This window comes from Apodemus sylvaticus, chromosome 16 (genome assembly GCF_947179515.1).
Source record: "Apodemus sylvaticus chromosome 16, mApoSyl1.1, whole genome shotgun sequence".
Classification (NCBI taxonomy): domain Eukaryota; kingdom Metazoa; phylum Chordata; class Mammalia; order Rodentia; family Muridae; genus Apodemus; species Apodemus sylvaticus.
The window spans coordinates 85357403-85370179 of record NC_067487.1 but is presented as its reverse complement, the minus strand read 5'-3'; the positions used below and the strand labels follow the sequence as shown (position 1 = coordinate 85370179).

General features: G+C 38.9%; 1 protein-coding gene across 6 annotated transcripts in view; it reads left to right on the top strand.

Moving 5' to 3' along the window:
• Positions 1–12777, top strand: part of Mctp1 (multiple C2 and transmembrane domain containing 1) — a 658641-nt gene that overhangs the window by 116746 nt on the left and 529118 nt on the right. The gene's annotated exons all lie outside the window — the stretch shown is intronic.

Below are 12777 nucleotides of genomic sequence, written 5' to 3'. Positions count from 1 at the left end.
CTGGGCAAGTTACTCAAGCTTTTCATGTATTGGGTTTCTTAGTGTCTGAGGATGGAATTTTGGAGCTCTCAGAATATGGAAAATGTCCTACCAATGTAATTAATGGCCATCAGGAGAGAAATTTAGGTTGGTCATCCTGTTAGAAACTCATAGTTCTGTTTTATCAGTCAAGCAGGATAAAGGTGGTCTTTATCAGTCTATCTGATCTGTCTTCCCTGCTCCCACTGGCACCAATACTTATGTTTTATTTTAGGTTCTCCTAATTTCTCATGCAACATAGCATGTCTACCTGGTGCCCTCTGACTTTCCCTCACTACTTACAGTTTGTGTAATCATCTTGTTTGCGTGACCACAGAGCTTTCATATGGTCTCACAGGCTAGAGGATAGTTTTCCAGCAGCATGTACTATAGCCCTCGGAGTCTGGCTTATTCTGCCTGACTTTTCAGTTTGACTCAGAGTGACTTCTCAAAGATCCCTCTGCCCATGACTACTTGGTTGCACATCCTTAAGCAGATCAGGCTCTTCTTGTGATTTTATCTGCTTCTTCTACACAGATCACCTCTCAGTTCCTGCCTCCAAGTTCTTGCCCTGTGTGAGTTCCTGTCCTGACTTCCTTTGATGGTGAACAGAAATGTGGAACTGTAAGCTGAATAAGCCCTTTCCTCCCCAATTTGCTTCTTGGTTATGATGTTTTGTGCAGAAGTACAAACCCTAACTAAGAGAGTGAGTATCTTCATTTGTCTTAGTCAGGCACTGGTAGAGCCTCTCAGAGGAAAGCCATATCAGGCTCCTGTCTGTAAGCACATCTTGGCATCAGCAATAGTATCAGGGTTTGATGTCTAGATGGAATGGATCTCATGGGAGGGTAGTCTCTGGATGACCTTTCCTTCAGTCTCTGCTTCACTTAGGTATCACATAGGGCAAATTAGGGGGTGTTCCTTCTGTCTCTATTTTGTGGAATAGTTTGAGAAGTATTGGTATTAGGCCTTCTTTGAAGGTCTGATAAAATTCTGCACTAAAACCAACTGGTTATGGGCTTTTTTTTTTTTTTTTTTTTTTTTTTGGATGGTCCTGATTTAACTATAGTACCTGGTATCTGTCTAAAAAATCATATATGTCATCTAGGTTTTCCGGTTTTGTTGAGTATAAGCTTTTGTAGTAGGCTCTGATAATTTTTGAATTTCCTTAATTTCTTTTTTTATGTCTCCCTTTTCATTTCTGATTTTGTTAATTTGGATACCGTCTGTGTTAGGATTCTGTCTAAACTTCACCCCATAGTTACCTAGCAACAGCCAGGTTTGCTCCTCCTCCTCACAGTTACCTGGCAACAAACAAGTAGGTCGGGCCCACTATAAAAGGGGATGCTTGACCCTCCTCTCTCTTGCCTCTCTTATTCTCTCACGCTCTTAGCATCTCTCTTGCCCTCTTGGGCTCTTCTCTCTCCCCCTGTCTTCCCCCCTCTCTCCACGTGGTCATGGCTGGCCTCTGCTTCTCTACGCTCTCCCTCTCTCTGCATTTCTCTGCCGCTACTATCCCCTTAGCTCCCCTCCCCTGAATAAACTTTATACTATACTGTGTGTCTGGTCCCTCAAGGGGAAGTGATACCTCACATGGTACCACTGGGGCGTCCCCTTCCCCCACACTACCCTAGAATATATTCTTATGCCTCTTTTTCTCCTTATGATCGCAACAGTCTCTGTGCCCTTTAGTTAGTTTGACTAAAGGTTTATCGATCTTGTTGATTTTTCTCAAAGAACCAACTCTTAGTTTTGTTGATTCTTTGTATATTTCTCTTTGTTTCTACTTGGTTGATTTAAGCCCTGAGTTTGATTATTTCCTGCCATCTTCAGTATGTTTGCTTCTTTCTCTTCTAGAGCTTTCAGGTATGTTGTTGCTAGTGTGGGATCTCTCCAATTCTTTCATGAAGTTGCTCAGTGCTATAAATTTTCCTCTTAGCGCTGCTTTCATTCTGTCCCATGAGCTTGAGTATGCTAAGCCTTCATTTAGTTAACTTCTAGAAAGTCTTTCATTTCCTTATTTATTTGTATCCTGACAAAGTTATCCTTGAATAGATACTCAGTTTCCATGAGTATGTGAGTCTTCTGTTGTTTTGCTATTATTGAAGACCACAATTCTTAGTCTGTGATGATCAGATTGATGGTACCTTTCAATCTTTTTGTATCTATTAAGGGCTTGTTTTGTGTCCAATTACATGGTCAATTTTAGAAAAGTTTCCTCGAGGTGCTGAGAAGAAGGCATATGTACTATAGATATCTGTTAAATCCGTTTGGCTCTCACTTCTGTTAGTTTCACTGTGTCTCATTTAGTTTCTGTTTTCATGATCTATCCATTGGTGAGATTTGGGTGTTAAAGTCTCCCATTATTATTGTGTGAGGATCAATGTGTGTTTTGAGATTTAGTGATGTTTCTTTTGCAAATGTGGGTACCCTAGCCTTTAGGGCATAGATGTGCAGAATTGAGAGATCATCTTGGTGGATTTTTCCTCTGATGAGTATGATGTATCCTTCCACATATCTTTTGCTAATTTTTGGTTGAAAGTCTATTTCATTGGATATTAGAATGGCTACTCTTGCTTGTTTCTTGGGATCATTTACTTGGAAAACATTTTCTAGCCTTTTAGTCTCAAGTAGTGTCTGTCACTGCTGTGTATATCCTGTATGCAATAAAATGCTGGGTCCTGTTTGTATATCCAATCTGTTAGCCTGTGCCTTTTTTTTTTTTTTTGAAAAGCATGTTCTTTTGTTTAAAAAGGAAGTAAAAACATTTTATGATAAAATTGAAGATTTACATGGAAAGATGCTTCTGAAAAAAATAGAAGACATATCTAGAAAAACACCTTAAAATTGACAATTTTCATGGAAAATTAAAGAGTAAAGACTGGTAGACATAAAAATGTTGCTAAATTAATTGAAAATGGAAGTAGAAACATTTTATGTTAGAATTGAAGATTTAAATGAAAATTGTAGAAAATTCTGAGAAAATTGTAGAAAAATGTCAAAAAACATGTTAAAATTAAAGATTATCATGGAAAAATTTATATAGATATAATAATGGTATTCTTTTTTAATATTTTTATTTTCTATATTCTTTGTTTATATTCCAAATGATTTCCCCTTTCCCAGATCCCCCCTCCCCATATGTCCCATAAACCTTCTTCTCTCCATCCATTCTCCAATCACCTCCTTCCTTTTTTTCTCTGTCCTTATATTCCCCTCCAATGCTAGATCAATCCTTTCCAGGATCAGGACCTTCTCCATACTTCTTCATGGGAGTCATTTGTTATACGATTTGTGCCTTGGGTATTCAGGGCTTCTGGGCTAATTAATATCCACTTATCAGAGATTGCATTCCATGTGTATTCTTTTGTGACTGGGTTACCTCACTTAGGATGATATTTTCCAGATCAAATCATTTGCCTAAAAATTTTGTGAATTCATTGTTTCTAATTGCTGAGTAGTATTCCATTGTGTAAATATACCACATTTTCTGTATCCATTCCTCCTTTGAGGGACATCTGGGTACTTTCCAGCTTCTGGCTATTATAAATAAGGCTGCTATGAACACAATGGAGCATGTGTTGTTATTGCATGCCAGGGAATCCTTTGGGTATATGCCCAGGAGAGGTATAGCAGGGTCCTCCGGAAGTGTCATGTTCAGTTTTCTGAGGAACCGCCAGACTGATTTCCAAAGTGGTTGTACCATCTTACAGCCCCACCAGCAGTGGAGGAGTGTTCCTCTTTCTCCACATCCTCACCAACACTTGCTGTCTCCTGAGTTTTTGACCTTAGCCATTCTGACTGGTGTAAGGTGAAATCTTAGGGTTGTTTTGATTTGCATCTTCCTAATGACTAATGATGTTTAGCATTTCTTAAGGTGTCTCTCGGCCATCCAAATTTCTTCAGGTGAAAATTCTTTGTTTAGATCTGTACCCCATTTTTAATAGGGTTATTTGGTTCTCTGGGGTCTAACTTCTTTTATTTTGGATATTATTCCTCTATCAGATGTAGGGTTGGTGAATATCCTTTCCCAATTTGATGGTTGCTGTTTTGTCCTTTTACCAGTGAGTGTCCTTTGCCTTACAGAAATTTTGTAATTTTATGAGGTCCCATTGTCAATTCTTGATCTTAGAGCATAAGCTATTGGTGATCTGTTCAGGAACTTTTCCCCTGTGCCCATGTCCTCAAGGGTCTTCACCAGTTTCTTTTCTATTAGTTTCAGTGTAACTGGTTTTACATGGAAGTCCTTGATCCACTTGGAGTGAAGTTTAGTACATGGAGAGAAGAATGGATCAATTTGCATTCTTCTGCATGCTGACCTCCAATTGAACCAGCACCATTTGTTGAAAAGGCTAACTTTTTTCCACTGGATGTTTTTGCCTCCTTTGTCAAAGATCAAGTGACCATAGGTGTGTGGATTCATTTCTGGATCTTCAATTCTATTCCATTGGTCCACTTGTCTGTCACTGAGCCAATACCATGCAGTTTTCAACACTATTGCTCTGTAGTATTGCTTGAAGTCAGGGATACTGATTCCCCCAGAATTTCTTTTGTTGTTGAGAATAGTTTTAGCTATCCTGGGTTTCTTGTTATTCCAGATGAATTTGAGAATTGCTTTTTCTAACTCTGTGAAGAACTGAGTTGGGATTTTGATGGGGATTGTGTTGAATCTGTAGATCGCTTTTGGCAAGATGGCCATTTTAACTATATTAATCCTGCGGATACACGAGCATGGCAGATTTTTCCATTTTCTGAGGTCTTCAATTTCCTTCTTCAGAAACTTGAAATTCTTGTTATACAGATCTTTCACTTGTTTGGTTAGAGTCACACCAAGATACTTTATATTCTTTGTGGCTATTGTGAAGGATGTCATTTCCCTAACTTCTTTCTCAGCCTGCTTATCCTTTGAGTATAGGAAGGCAACTGATTTTCTTGAGTTGATTTTATAACAAGCCACTTTGCTGAAGTTGTTTATCAGCTGTAGGAGTTCTCTGGTGGAGGTTTTCGGGTCACTTAAGTAGACTATCATGTCATCTGCAAATAGTGATAATTTGACTTCTTCCTTTCCAATTTGTATCCCCTTGACCACCTTATGTTGTCTAGTTGCTCTAGCAATTTACAAAACTATGTCTTGTAGTCTAAAAAACTGATAGAGACATTTAAAACTGTTCTATTGTTTTTCCAAGCATGATGGTGAATGCCTATAATGCAGCACTTGGGCATCTCAAGTAAGAGGATTGCCATTAATCTGATGTCAGTCTGGGCTATACAGTATGACCCTTCTTCCATGTCATCTTGTTCTAATTTTAATATGGACTCTAGAAATGTGAAAATTTTTTATGTTTGTGTTTATATATATTATATGTATGTAGGTGAATATATATGTCCATATATATACATGGAAGCCAAAGTCAATGGTATGTCTTCTTCTATTGCTTCCATGTTCTGCTTTGAGACAGAATGTGTCACTGAAGCTTCAGTGTCCATCAGCAAATATGGCTGTGCAGAAAGGTGCAGGGTCCTCTTGCCTCTGCCTACCTGTGCTGGGATTGTAGGTATAAGCTGCTCACCTACCTCATTTTCTGAATGGGGTGCTAGGGATCAGAACTCTGGTCCTTATACTTGAGCTGTTTGTATCACATATTTTTATTATGCTGTGCTATATAAAAGCATTAAAGGAAATGAAAGGCATCAAAAATGTTCTGTGATTAAAATCTCAAGTTAATATTTGTTACAGAAGAATAATATCTAGTGATAAAAACAGTGGAATATATTTATATTTTCAAAACATTAAAAAAGGGTTTTCATCATGTTCAAAGGAATGTGTTTGTAGAATCGACTTCCAGGCTTACTCTACAGTAGTAGTTCCCCATCATCTGTAGATAGTAAGTTTCACATTCTGTGGCTAATGACTAAACCATGAGCAAATACTGAACCCTACATTGTGAATGTTTGCTTTTGTGTACATATAGTTCATTTATTAATGAATATATTTTTCTTCATAGCTAAGCTATTATCAACCTCATGAAGTTTCAGGTGTGACAACAAAATTGGCATGGGTTTCTTCCTCCTTCCTTCCTTAAGCCTTATGATACAAGATTCATTCTTACCATGAATCTTAGCAATATTAGCATGTGATTTTTTCTTCTTAAATTGAAACTATTCTGACATTTCTATTAAATGAAGCACTGTAAATTTCCTCTTGGCCTATCCAAATTAACATCCAAGTGCTGAGATTAGGTCTGAAACATAATGCCAAGCTCTAAAACTTTTATGTCTTGCATAAGCACTTACTATTGCAGGAGAAAGCTAAGATTTTTCCATCTTGGAACTTACATAGGAAAATGTTCTTCAGTGAATCATTTAATCCACTTTCTTTTCTTCTGAACCATTATGGTAGCTGGGAAGAAAGCTAATGAGAATTTGAAAACTTTCTCTAGAGCATAATAAAATATGTTTTTGAGTAAGACTAATTTGTATTAGGAAATAAGGATTGTGGCTTGTATTGAAACTTAAGAATTCTAGGCAAACCCATAGCAGAGGTTTCCCAAATAGTTGAAGATGTCATGGAAACTGGGTGTTCATGTGTCAGAAGTTCTTTGTGCCAAGTAAGAAGTGACCATCAACCTGTCAACATGAAACAGCACAAATATGTCACATCTCAGTGTTCAATGGTTGAGTCAAGCCTCGGCTTTTAGGACTCAGTTGCAGCAGGCTCTGGAGCACATGTGTCTCTCTTCCAAGCTCATTAACGTCATTGGCAGAATTCAGTTCTTTGTGAATCTTGCTAGTCACTGGCCTGTGGCTGCTCTCTGTTCCCTCAGGTCTGAGCCACATGGTATGACAGGTTCCATCTTCAAAGCTGGTGAGAAAGTCCTCTTCAGTCTATATACAAAGAATCTAATCAAGAGGGTAACTGGCTCATCTGTGCTGCCTCAACATGTACTTGTCCTACCCTTATCATAGGTCTCTCTCACACTCAAGGGAATAAGCAACAAGGATGGTGATCTCCAGGGCATGGTGGAATCCTGCCTCCCACCACAGTTATGGTCGATGTTGGTCTCCATCAGCTGAAAGCTACACTGCTCGAGGGATTCCAAATATCTGCTTCTTGGTTACTTTCTTTGTACATGATAGTGACTGTCTCTGTCTTTGTTACAGGTTTTATTTGGGGCTCAACATACATTTAAGAACTAAGGAATCAGAATGCAATAAAGATTTTCCACCTTAAATTCATTTTCTATTTCCTACTATAAAGCAAAGGAATTATATATATATAATATATATGTATATATATGACATATGTGATATATATCTATGTATATATGTGTGTGTATATATTATATGTTAAATATACATACAGAGAATTGTGATATTCAGAGAGTGTACATAAGTAGGAATCTGAGCCTCTTGCCAAGAATCTCTCTTAGTTTGTTGCATCATATTTTAGTTTCTATGGATAAGTTCAGTTCTCTGCTTTTCCATCATTATAATATGCCATACAACTTGCTTTTAGTATCAGCACAACATCTTTTCCCGTGTCTTTATATACTACTAATTCAATATTTTCTAATTGTTTTAATCATTACAGTAGATAAATTACATGTGATGTATTGATCTCTAAATAAAATTCTTTTTTGTTAAGAAAAAGGCCTAGAAACAGAATCTTGATTTTGTCAGTAATGATTAGTATATTTTACATTTGCACACTGTCTGTTTTGTCTCTGCTATTATTCATTTCCAATTACATAGCTTTCTGTTAACAATAACATACTCACCATGAACTCACATCTATCCGATGATTTAGGAAATAGGAGCAGGAGAATTGCCACAAGTTCAAGGCTTACTTGAGCTGTGAAGAAGGATCCAATTTCCAAACAAGAACATGAACAAAAATAAAACAAAACGAGCAATTCAACATAGCAGCGATAACAGTTTCCCAGTGTAGTTCCTCCACACTATCACCCCGCATCGGTACTTCTCATGCTCACATGCTGACTGTGTTTTACAAAAGGATTGAAGAAGGAAACTTCTCTAGTAGCACATCAACTAAGAGTTATGCCTGGAAATCATTGGAAAGTCGGGCGGTGGTGGCACACGCCTTTAATCCCAACACTTGTGAGGCAGAGGCAGGCGGATTTCTGAGTTCGAGGCCAGCCTGGTCTACAGAGTGTGTTCCAGGACAGCTAGGGCTATGCAGAGAAACCCTGTCTCAGGAAAAAAAAAGAAAGAAAGAAATTATTGGAAAGACAAAGCACTATAAGGTTTATTCACTTATATCTTTTTACTCTAATATTTAATATCCTAATTAAACACACAAAATTGTCTGTTTCATTGGTTGTTTTTTGGTTGTTTTGGGGTTTTGGTTTGTTTGTTTGGTTTTAGTTTAATTTTCTGTTTTCAAGACAGAAGACCATGGTTTCTCTGTGTAGCCCTGGCTATCCTAAAACTTGCTTTGTAGACAAGGCTGGCCTTGAGCTTATAGAGATCTGCCTACCTCTGCCTCTTCAGTGTTCATATTAAAGGCATGCATGACCACTGCTAACTGAAAGACACAAATATTAAACATTTATATTTTAGTTGTTCCAGTTTTTATTGGCTTTTTTTTTTTTGGTTGCTGTTTTACTTATTTTAAAAACCAGTCCACATAGATGTGGAAGACCTGCCCCAAACTTTCTTGTAAGATTAAAAAAACATGTGTCATCACTCTGCAGAACCTTCCTGTACTGATCCATTTCTAACTTCAGCTGAGATTCTATATTATTTTATTCTGAAGACCTTAGTCTGTTAGTTGGTTTAAGGCGAACCATTCTTACTTAGCCTGTAAATGTGCTGGCCACTATTGACCATGTTGTCTGCTAGATTTTCTGTCTTTCCTTGGCCTCACCATTTATCTCATTCTATTTCTTGACTTCACAGAGAAAAAAATATATATGACAGGAGTTGATAGCTAGCAGGAAAGACCAGGATGTCAGAGAGGGTGGTTGGCCTTGGGTTCGTTAAAAAGGTTCATACTGATACTTGTGCACCATGCATTCTTTATTGCATTTCTTTACATTTTGAAGGTCTTCAGTGAGTAAGATGCAGCTCAGCCCTGAGCACACCGGTCAGGTGGCATGACTTTCCTATCTTTATTTGTTGAGTTGTAAAATACGACATGAACATAAGCACATCATGGAGAAGGAAAGCAACATCACCACAGCCAACCATTTTAAGGTTCTTGTCTTGTTTGGATGCCAGGTAATGTATGGGTAAATGGGAGTAGTATTTTATTGTATCAGTATCATTTTATCAAAACAATTCTTTCACTGTGCAAAGTTGCTAAGCATTTCTTTAGGGCATGATTTTGAAAGAAGAGAAATACAAATATGCTTTTTTTCTTATTTATTTTTAGAAGTATCATAAACATCTTTGATTCTAGATGAACACTGGTAACTTTTGGGTAGGAAAAATAAAATAAACCAATAAAGCACCTCCCAAACAATACCAAATACAAACAATGGCTGTCCCAGGAGACTTCACAGGGAGGAGAAAGAAACAGGAAGAGGAAGTATAGGAGGAGGGGGGATTCCGAGATCCTGGTCAGATACAGTGCTGGAAATGCTGGCTTCTCTGGTTAAAGGAAGTACAACCAAAGGTTGAAATAGAAAAGATATGCTCATTACTGGTCTAGGAAAATGAATTTTGTTTAAGACTTTAAACATATGGAAAGTTGTGGGACCTTTTCTTTGTAGACATAAAGTCAGATGGAAAGGCCAATAAGGAAGCAGCTATGTTAGAGTAGAGAGCAGCATTGTATAGACCAAAGGCAGGGTTAGTGAGGCTATGCTTGCTGGCTTGGTTCATGACTAAGTCCTTCTTTGCCTCCAATCTATGAATTAATGGTCCTTTCAGAAGCTAACACATGACAGTCATCCTACTGCAATATTTGCTTAATATCAGTGTGTGTGTGTATGTACACATATGCATATACTTACATAAATTCCCAAACATAGAAAATAGAAATTGAACTTGAATGTTCCTTTATTTTATTATGTAAAGTGCTAAATAATTCTATTTCTGATACTCTTTAAGTATTATAAAAGACAGGATAGCATATTTCCTAAGAGGGGTGTATTTAAATAAAGATATTTAACATGTTTATAAGGTACACTTGTCCTTAGTTTTAAGATTTTATTTAATTCAAAAGTACCTGGGTAAATGATACCATTGCATAAAATTGAGCTATCTTTCCCCAAGATGATAAAACTCACCAAAGAAAAGTTATTGTGCTAGAAACTGGTAGAAATTATAATCTAATGGTAAACAGAAGTCATAGTCTAATGCCAAGAGAAAATAAAAAGAATGTAGAAAGTGGAGACATAATTACGGTTTTAATGAATAAGATCAGGATGCTTTCTAACATTGTAGCTGTCAGCAAAAGTTTAGTACAACAGCTTACAGGGAGAGTTTATTTTAGAAACTTCCATCGGAAATTAAGCACTTCTTATGTTGCCTGTAGAGCTATGTTTATGTTTCCTGGAAATTTGTCTCTGTATGCTCCATAGTTCATTCTGTGTTGCATGGCCTTCCATGCATGGGTGGTTAGTTGTCCTCTGTGTTGCAGGATTCTTTCCATGCATGGATGATTAGTTCTTTGTGTTGCAGATTTCCTTCTTTCATTTTGCAGCAATTATGTTTCTAATAGAGAGATTTGAAACTTCTGGAAAGTTTTTTTGTTGTTTTGTTTTCTGTTAAAACCTCTGTGTCTCTGTGAGGATGAATCTTTTCCTCTGAAGAATCAATACAAGGAAATTGAACTGCATCCCATCCCAAGTGATATAGAGGGTCGTGTCCTGTTGCAAGAGATAATTATACTTGACACACAGAAGAAGGTGCTTCTTAGAAATCCATATTTTCAGTACTTTTTTGGCATTTGGCCTTCTGCCTTTTCTTTTTAGAATCTTAATTTTTTTGTCATTAGGGGAAGTAATGTTTACACATTGGGGTTGATAGTTTTTTTTCTTTCACAGACATCATTATCTTTGAAGCAGTAGCTTTTAGTTTTCCTTGATTTTAATTATTCCACAACTGCTACATGGTTACTTTCTGTTTTCATTACATTGTTCTCTTTTTCTCTGTCTCTGTCTCTGTCTCTGTCTCTGTCTCTGTCTCTGTCTCTCTCTCTCTCTCTCTCTCTCTCTCTCTTTCTCCCTCTCCTTCCCTCCCTCCCTCCCTCTCCATGTGTGTATGTATGTATGTATATATGTATGTATGTATGTATTGTATGGTGGCGGTCAGAGGGTGTTTCCACTTTCAGGGCTCACACATCTGCTTCCAGCCCTCAGCACAGGAATTATAAGCGTCCACAACTATGAACACTTTTAAAAAAAATAGAAAAGTGAGCTCTGTGTATTGAACTGAAGTTGTTCTTTGCTAAACAAGCATATTATAACTGTGTTTCCTCCACCCACTTTTCTTAGTGCCCCTCCTCTTTCCTTCTTTCCTAGAGGTCCTGAGGGCTGAACCCCGGGCTTCATGCCTGTTCCACAATTACTCTCCAACTAAGCTACATTTCTAACCCTAACTTAAAAAAAAAAAAAAAACTTTTAAATTCATTCTTTGTTTCACATCATGTCCCCTAGTCTGGCACATCTCCCTGACCCCTCATATCCAACCTTCACCCTTGCAATCTCCCTCCCAAAATAAAAAACACACAAGCAAGTAAGCAAGCAAGCAACACGATAACAAAACATAGAAACATCTCATCTTGGAGACTGCAGTATGCCGCAGTGTGTCCCACAGGATCTCTCTCTGTCCACACATATTTACTTCAAAGTGTTCATTGCAATGAGTCACTGGTATGGTTCGAAGTCTCTGACTTCTATGACACCATCAATAGTGGATCCTCTTCAGGATTGGTATCGCCCTGTGTCATGGAGTTCCTGCAGCTTTGGAGCAGCAGGACTGGCCCTTTAACACATCCCTGTTTGCAAATGCTATAGATCTGGGAGTGGCACAGTTCAGAGCCTTGGATGTGGATCTGGGTCTGGATGGTAGCTTAGCTGGTCAGCTCACTAAACTATCTCCACCACCAGGTCGAGCTCTCCAGCACTGCTCTGTAAGGCCACCCTGACCAGATCTGCAGCTCTCTTGATCCGATGCCTTTGGGGCTGTCTTACCTGCACCCCCTCTACCAAAGCCAGCTCCACTGTGCTGCCCAGTCAAGGTTTTGGGCCCATTTTCCTGAGTGCTGAAGCCAGTGGGTGGCGGGACCAGCTCACCTGCTCCCATGACCCTAGGTCCAGTTCTCCCAACTGCTGCAGGTGGAGGGTGGGAATCACACCTGCACCCATACCACCTCACAACGAACTAGTGCTGGGGCCATCATTCCCTCGCTCTGGCCTCTGGTCTGGCTCACTCACTCCCCTTTGACCAGGGCCAGTACTTCTGTGCTGAGCAGGCAAGGTTCAGAATCTGTTTTCCCGAGTGCTGAAGCTGAAGCTGACGAACAGGACTGGCATTTCAAAGCTCACGACCCTGTGGGCAGCTTTCCTGACTGCTGGAGGTGGCATCAGTGCCACGCAGTACACAAGTGACAGGCTCAGCTCTATCACACTCACACACTCTGAGCTAGCTTACCTACACCACCATCTCTACTGTGCGGACTGGGCAAGGCTCAGGGCCAGTTCTCAAGAGCTCAGCAGCCAGTGAGGGGTGGGGCCAGCTCTGCACAGCCCCTGGACATCCCTGTGGTTCCTGACCCAGGGACACTCCCAT